Source organism: Bos taurus, chromosome X (genome assembly GCF_002263795.3).
Source record: "Bos taurus isolate L1 Dominette 01449 registration number 42190680 breed Hereford chromosome X, ARS-UCD2.0, whole genome shotgun sequence".
Lineage (NCBI taxonomy): Eukaryota > Metazoa > Chordata > Mammalia > Artiodactyla > Bovidae > Bos > Bos taurus.
The window spans coordinates 116,410,627-116,417,942 of record NC_037357.1 but is presented as its reverse complement, the minus strand read 5'-3'; the positions used below and the strand labels follow the sequence as shown (position 1 = coordinate 116,417,942).

General features: G+C 43.1%; 1 pseudogene; it reads left to right on the top strand.

Annotated features, from left to right (window-relative positions):
* The first annotated feature begins 705 nt into the window (after positions 1-705).
* Positions 706-4,616, top strand: LOC784834 (MYND-type zinc finger-containing chromatin reader ZMYND8-like; annotated as a pseudogene).
* The last annotated feature ends 2,700 nt before the right edge of the window (positions 4,617-7,316 follow it).

Sequence of the window (7,316 nt, the reverse complement as noted above, 5' to 3'; positions counted from 1 at the left end):
CCTGTCTCTTATATCTCCCCCTTTTTGATTTTGTAAGTGATGAGAAATGGTGAGGAATGTTAGTTGTTGTTGGCTTTGTTGCCTCTTGATCATTTTTTTCTAGACTATATAGAAACACAGACGCATAATTAATAGTACTCCCATAACTAGAGCAATTTTGTATCTAAATGTCTTGATCTGTTTTAAAGGATTAAGAGAAGAAAGATTATCAGTAACAGTATCAAGAAAATCTGATTCAGAAATCACATCAAGATGTTTATTAAAAGCTTTTAATATATATTGTTGTAGATCTTGAATATCTACAGAAATATTACTTTAATAGGTGTTGATTAACTTTATCTCAATTAAATTGTGTCTTATTGTATTTGAAAGCCATTATACAAAAGGAAGTATAGTTCTAATCACATCTTAGTCTCACTTGTTTTTGTAAGACTAATTGCTCTTTTACAGATTGTTGAAGGTCGGCCACTTGGGAGGCCAATTTTTCATCAATTTTTTGTTGAGTGGTTCAAAGGACATTGGCATCTTTATGCCATTTTTGTACAAAATGAACTGTTTGTTCAGATTTATGAAGAGCCATTTCAGCTACGACTGCCATAGTGGTAATTGCAATAATGTCTAAGATGGCAGCAATTAGTAATCTCAGAAAACGTTTAACACGTTTAAGATTTTTTAATATTTTTTTTACTAATATATAATGTAGGGCTTTCTTGTCAAGGTCATTGTAAATCAACTGGAACCCATATGTCAGTTTTGGTTTTAAGAATGTAAATATGGGGGGTGGGGGGAAGATAATTAGTCACAGCTTAGAAGAGTGCTGAATGCTTTCTCTAAGCCATGCCTGCTGCAGAAAAGAAACATCCCAGGGGCTGGGAGTGTGGAGAACCCAATCTTAATTCCTGGGCTAAATGCTGGTGGTTTGAATGTTTTGAAGCCAGGCCTTTTGCTTCTAGCCTAGGCATATTTTTCTACTTTGTGATTTAATCTTGGCTGAAGAGGAAATAAAAACAGAACAGGAGGTGGTAGAGGGCATGGATAATTCTACCTGCTCCAAAGATCCGGGCTTCACAGAGAGAACAGCCCAGAAAAGAAAGTTCCCCAGCCCTCCTCATTCCTCCAATGGCCACTCGCCACAGGACACATCCACAAGTCTCATTAAAAAGAAAAAGAAACCCGGCTTACTGAAAAATAACAATAAGGAGCAGCCAGAACTAAGACATGGTCCATTTTACTATATGAAGCAGCCACTCACCACAGACCCTGTTGATGTTGTACCGCAGGACAGATGAAATGATTTCTACTGCTGGGTTTGTCACTGGGAAGGCCAAGTCCTTTGCTGTGAGCTCTGTCCCGGGGTTTATCACGCTAAGTGTCTGAGACTGACATCAGAACCAGAGGGGGACTGATTTTGTCCTGAATGTGAGAAGATCACAGTAGCAGAATGCATCGAGACTCAGAGTAAAGCCATGGCGATGCTCATCATCGAAGAGTTATCATACCTGCTCAAGTTCACCATTCAGAAAATGAAACAGCCAGGGACAGATGCATTTCAGAAGCCTGTCCCATTGGAGCAACATCCTGACTATGTAGAATATATCTTCCACCCCATGGACCTTTGTACATTGGAAAAGAATGCTAAAAAGAAAATGTATGGCTGCACAGAAGCCTTTCTGGCTGATGCAAAATGGATTTTGCACAACTGCATCATTTATAATGGGGGAAATCACAAAATGACACAAATTGCAAAAGTAGTCATCAAAATCTGTGAGCATGAGATGAATGAAATTGAAGTTTGTCCAGAGTGTTATCTAGCTGCCTGCCAAAAATGAGATAACTGGTTTTGTGAGCCTTGTAGCAATCCGCATCCTTTGGTTTGGGCAAAACTGAAGGGGTTTCCATTCTGGCCTGCAAAAGCTCTGAGGGATAAAGATGGGCAGGTGGATGCCCGTTTCTCTGGACAACACGTTAGAGCCTAGGTTCCAATAAATAATTGTTACCTCATGTCTAAAGAAATTCCTTTTTCTGTGAAAAAGACTAAAAGCATCTTCAACAGTGCAATGCAAGAGATGGAGCTTTATGTGGAGAACATCTGCCAGAAGTTCGGGGTTTTTAATTACTCTCCATTCAGGACACCCTACACACCCAAGAGCCAGTACCGAATGCTGCTTGACCCCTCCTACCCCAGCGCAGGTGCCGCCAAGATGGACAAACAGGAGAAGGTCAAGCTCAGGTTTGACATGACAGCGTCGCCCAAGATCCTGATGAGCAAGCTGACGCTGAGCGGGGGCGCAGGCCGCAGGATCTCCTTGTCCGACATGCCACACTCCCCCATGAGTACAAACTCCTCCATGCAGACGGGCTCCGACGTGGAGCAGGACGCGAAGGCCACGTCCAGCCACTTCAGTGCCAGTGAACTTCCTGGACAAGAGCACAGCTTCACCAGCCTCCACCAAGACAGGACAAGCGGGGAGTTTATCCGGCAGCCCCAAACCATTCTCTGGCCAAGTATCGCCAGTCACCACGAAAACGGACAAGACATCCACCACGGGAAGCATCCTGAATCTTAACCTGGATCGAAGCAAGGCCGAGATGGACCTGAAGGAACTGAGTGAGTCTGTCCAGCAGCAGTCTGCTCCTGTTCCTCTCATCTCCCCCAAGCGACAGATTCGCGGCAGATTCCACCTAAATCTCGACGAGACAATACAGAGTTGCAAAGCACAATTAGGCATAAATGAAATCTCAGAAGATGTTTATAGGCTGTAGAGCACAGCGATTAGGAGGATTCTGAGAAGTCAGATAGTAGCAGTAGTGACTTTATCAGTGATGAGGAACAGAGGTCCAAGAACGAGCCAGAAGATGCCAAAGACAAAGAGGGGGCTCGGATGGACAAAGAGCCATCTGCTGTAAAAAAAAAAAAAAAAAAGCTCAAATTGCCGAACCCAGTGGAGACGAAAGAGGAGCTCAAAGTCAGCACATCACCAGCCAGCAAGAAAGCGGACCCAAGCTCAGTCAAGGAGAAGACTAGCCCCAGCCTGAGAAGGACTTTTCAGACAAAGCAAAACCCTCGCCTCATCCCACAAAGGATAAGCTGAAGGGAAAAGATGAGACGGGTTCCCCAACGGTGCATTTGGGCCTGGACTCCGATTCAGAGAGCGAACTTGTCATAGATTTAGGAGAAGACCATTCTGGGTGGGAGGATCAAAAAAATAAGAGGGAACCCAAAGAACCATCTCCCAAGCAGGGAGATCCATGACAGCGGGCAGCCAGTCTCCCCCCAAAACGCTGGTCCTCACCTGCTCATCCTTCCAAACTCCCACGGCTGGGGTCATGGCCACCACCAGCACCACGTCCACGGTCACGGCCCCCGCCGCCACCACCATGGGAAGCCTGGTGAAAAAGCAGAGGCCGCTTTTACCGAAGGAGACTGCTCCGGCCATGCAGCAGGTCGTGTGGAACTCATCAACTGTCTAGCAGAAAGAGATCACGCAGAGCCCATCCACCTCCACCATCATCCTGGTGACCAGCACCCAGTCATCGCCTCTGGTCACCAGCTCAGGGACCACAAGCACCCTAGCATCTTCGGTCAGCACAGACCTGCTCATCACTACCGCTTCAGCTGATGTCGCTGCAGACATCGCCAAGTACACTAGCAAAATGATGGATGCAATAAAAGGCACGATGATGGAAATATATAACGATCTTTCTGAGAACACTACTGGAAGCACAATAGCTGAGATCCGCAGGCTGAGGACTGAGATAGAGAAATTCCAGTGGCTGCACCAGCAGGAGCTCTCGAAAATGAAACACTACTTGGAACTGAACATGGCAGAGATGTGGCAGAGCCTAGAGCAGAAGCGGGACCGGCTCATTGCCGAGGTGAAGAAGCAACTGGAACTGGAGAAGCAGCAGGTGGTGGATGAGACCAAGAAGAAGCAGTGGTGTGCCAACTGCAAGAAGGAGGCCATCTTCTACTGCTGCTGGAACACCAGCTACTGTGACTACCCCTGCCAGCAGGCCCACTGGCTCGAGCACATGAAATCTTGCACTCAGCCAGCTACCGCCCCTCAGCAGGAAGCAGACCCTGAGGTGAACACAGAAACACTAAGTAATCCCAGGGTGCCTCCTCCAGTACTCAGGCAGCTCCCCTGGAAAGCAGCGCCTTGAAAGAGAAGGAGACGCCAGCTGAGAAAAGCAAGGACAGTGGCTCGACCTTCGACCTCTCTGGCTCCAGGGAGACCCCCTCCTCCATTCTCTTAGGCTCCAACCAAGGCTCTGTTAGCAACAGGTGCAACAAACAATCTGCCTCTGCCCCAACCACCACAGACCACCAGCCGGACCCCAACTACCCAGCCCAGAAGTACCATTCCTGGAGCAGTAAATTCAGTTGCTGGAGCGGCAGTGAGGAGAAGCGAGGGTCGGCCTGCTCTGAGCACAACGCCGGTACCAGTTCGAAGAGCCTCATCCCGAAAGAGTCCCGCCTGGATATACCTTCTGGGACTAGGGACATGCTGGGACACAGGCCGCCCGCCCCATGGAGAAAAACAACCCAGACACCAGGGAAACCGGAAACCTCAAAGAAACGTGAGACTGGAAGACCGCCACCCTCAGCCTGGAGAATGCCAGCCATTCAGACTCGGCCTCTGCACCCGGCACGGAGGGCCGCCCACACTACGTCACTTCCCAAAATAGCCTTGACTGAGGACTGTTCTACCCACGTGAAACCTTTGCTTTAGATGTAAATAGTGTACAATTTGTGGATGTCATCGAGCCTAGAGTACTTCCCCTTTTTATATTTGTATTAACTTTAACTTATAAAAAAAGAGAGAGAGAAAAAAAAAAAACAACAAAAATAATAAAAAACAGAAAACACACCCAACAACAAAAAGAATGTTTGGATGCTGGAGAAAGGATGGTCATCCAGCCCATCTTTTACAGGGGTGTGGAGAGGGCAGGGGCCTCGCTTTGGGGCGCACAGCTTCTCCTCCTCTGATGCCCCACGAGCTGTTTCCATTTGTATGTCTGTACACAGCATATTGGGATCAGGAATTTCCCCAGAATTCGGTGCTCCTGTGGACACATCACATGCACCCATTGGCCCCTTTCAAATACTACGTCATCATATTACAAAAGGCAAGCTCTCTGGACCAGAAGGACACACGGAGGAGCTCATTAATTTTATGTGATTTCCATGATGACTGTACTCCTATAAAAGGGAAAAAAGAAGAGGAAAAAAACAAACAAACAAAAACACATCCTTGTTTACAGATTAACTAGAAATAAGCCCCGCTCAGCTCAGTTTGCAGAAGAGAGGACCATAGAAAGCGTTGGAGTCAGAAGCTCTGAAACAGAGAGTTTTTCTTTGCTTTGTGGTTCCTTTAAAGACACTCACACCTGCTTGGTAAGAGATGGCCATGCTTCACGAAGTGAGAAGTCAAAGGCGAGACGCACGCGGAGAGGACATTTGAGTCTGAGATGAAGCATGTATGTAATATTTATATGATGAAATTTTACATTTTTATGCCAGCATGAAACAAAGACAGTTTGAAGGGAAGCAGGACACTGCTGTGCTGTTACACTACGTTGTGTAAAACAAGAAGCATTGAACAAAGCAAAAAGGTGATGTATGTATATGAGAAAAATTAATTGTATGATATCATTCCAGTACATTCTGTTGTACATTTTAGTCTCATTTCTTTTCTCTTCATTGTTGATAAGAGGATGCGAACTGTACAGTTTCCAGCCAGTTACCCATATTAGAAAAGAAATAAAAAAGAGAGTCCTAGAAGAAAACAGGAAAGAACATTTGTAGATTGCAGTTTAAAAAAAAAACAAAAAACTAGCCTAGCTGGCCTTATTTGTGAAGCATAATTGCTTTCAGCATATGGAAGTATTTTTTCACATTTTCTTTGTATAAAATTTGTATTAAACTTAAATATCTTTTTAGATGATGATGTTTCTTTGTGACTGAGCCAGTCGTGGTATGCTGTTCCCCCACCCCTTAATTTTTTCAGATTCTTCACCTTTTTTTAATTAAACTGTTTTGGAAAAATGAAAAAAAATGTAAATATTCTGTCAACTTTTATCAAAAGGAATGATATTATTTATACATGTATAAAATGAACAGTTAATACATTTTACTAATCCCAAATTGGGATCATATTTTGCTAGTCTGATCATAAAAACAAAAGGAATTTTTATGTAAGTCTGAATAGTGTGGGTAGAGGTTTTTTTGTAAAAGTAAAGGTAGTTTTTGGGTCATTTAAAATATATTCAGTATATCGTCCTTTTTAAGAAATTAGTTTTTTTTAATGTCATGAGTATTTTCTATAATTTATCATGAATAGGATAATGATCTCGACGAGGCAAAGGGGGAGCTAATCCTACCCCCATGTCATATGAGGGGTTGACTACCATAAGTACTAATTGTCTTTTCATTATATACCCATGGGGAAGACACTTTAAATTCTTTAAGTTTAGGGGTTCTGCAGGGTCCCCGATCAATAAGAGTCTTTTGTAATGTTTAATAATAAGTGACCTTCTGATCCTTTATATAATTTTCATCTTAACCAGTTTTTAATACCATGGCTAATTTCAGCAACACAATCAGGAAGGTCAGGTGGATTCATCATGTTGGAAGTTTTTTCTTTTTTTTTTTAAAAAGTAAGGGCAGTTAACAGAAAGAGGGAAGTCTTATCTTCATTTGACTTTTTGACAACTGACAGCCACTTTTTATATCTTGTTTTAAGACATATACTTTCAAAACCAATACAAATAGGAGTGGCATCAGAGCCAATAGTATAATTTATCAACTACTTTTTTTTTTACAGTCTATTTTAATGTCTTAATTTTTTACATTGGTGACATCTCATATCTGTCTTTTTATTAGCCTTAGACAATGTTTGAGCCAGAAGTTGTATTTTATATGGTTCTGACCCAATATCTTGGCAAACTTTAAGATAGTCTTTTAGAGGGGCACCCTGTGTTTTGAGAGGCTGAATCGCCTTTTTACATTTTGAGTTAGCATTGTCATAAGCAAGAACTAGACTGATTCATTTAAATTTTCATGTAGCCTGGCAATAAAATCTACATAAGGTTTTCCATTTGATTGCATAATTTGAGTAAATGAAATTCTCAGGCTTTTAAACATATTATCTTCACTTGAGTGAGTAATTGATCATCAAATTGTAACTGAGCTTGAATGTCAAAATGTGCCCCACTACCCATTAATTGATCAAGTGTTATATCAACTGGCCGGTTGGCTGTCGCATTTTTGTGAGCTTGTTGATTTGTTTTATCTTGCTACCAGGTCCTAAATT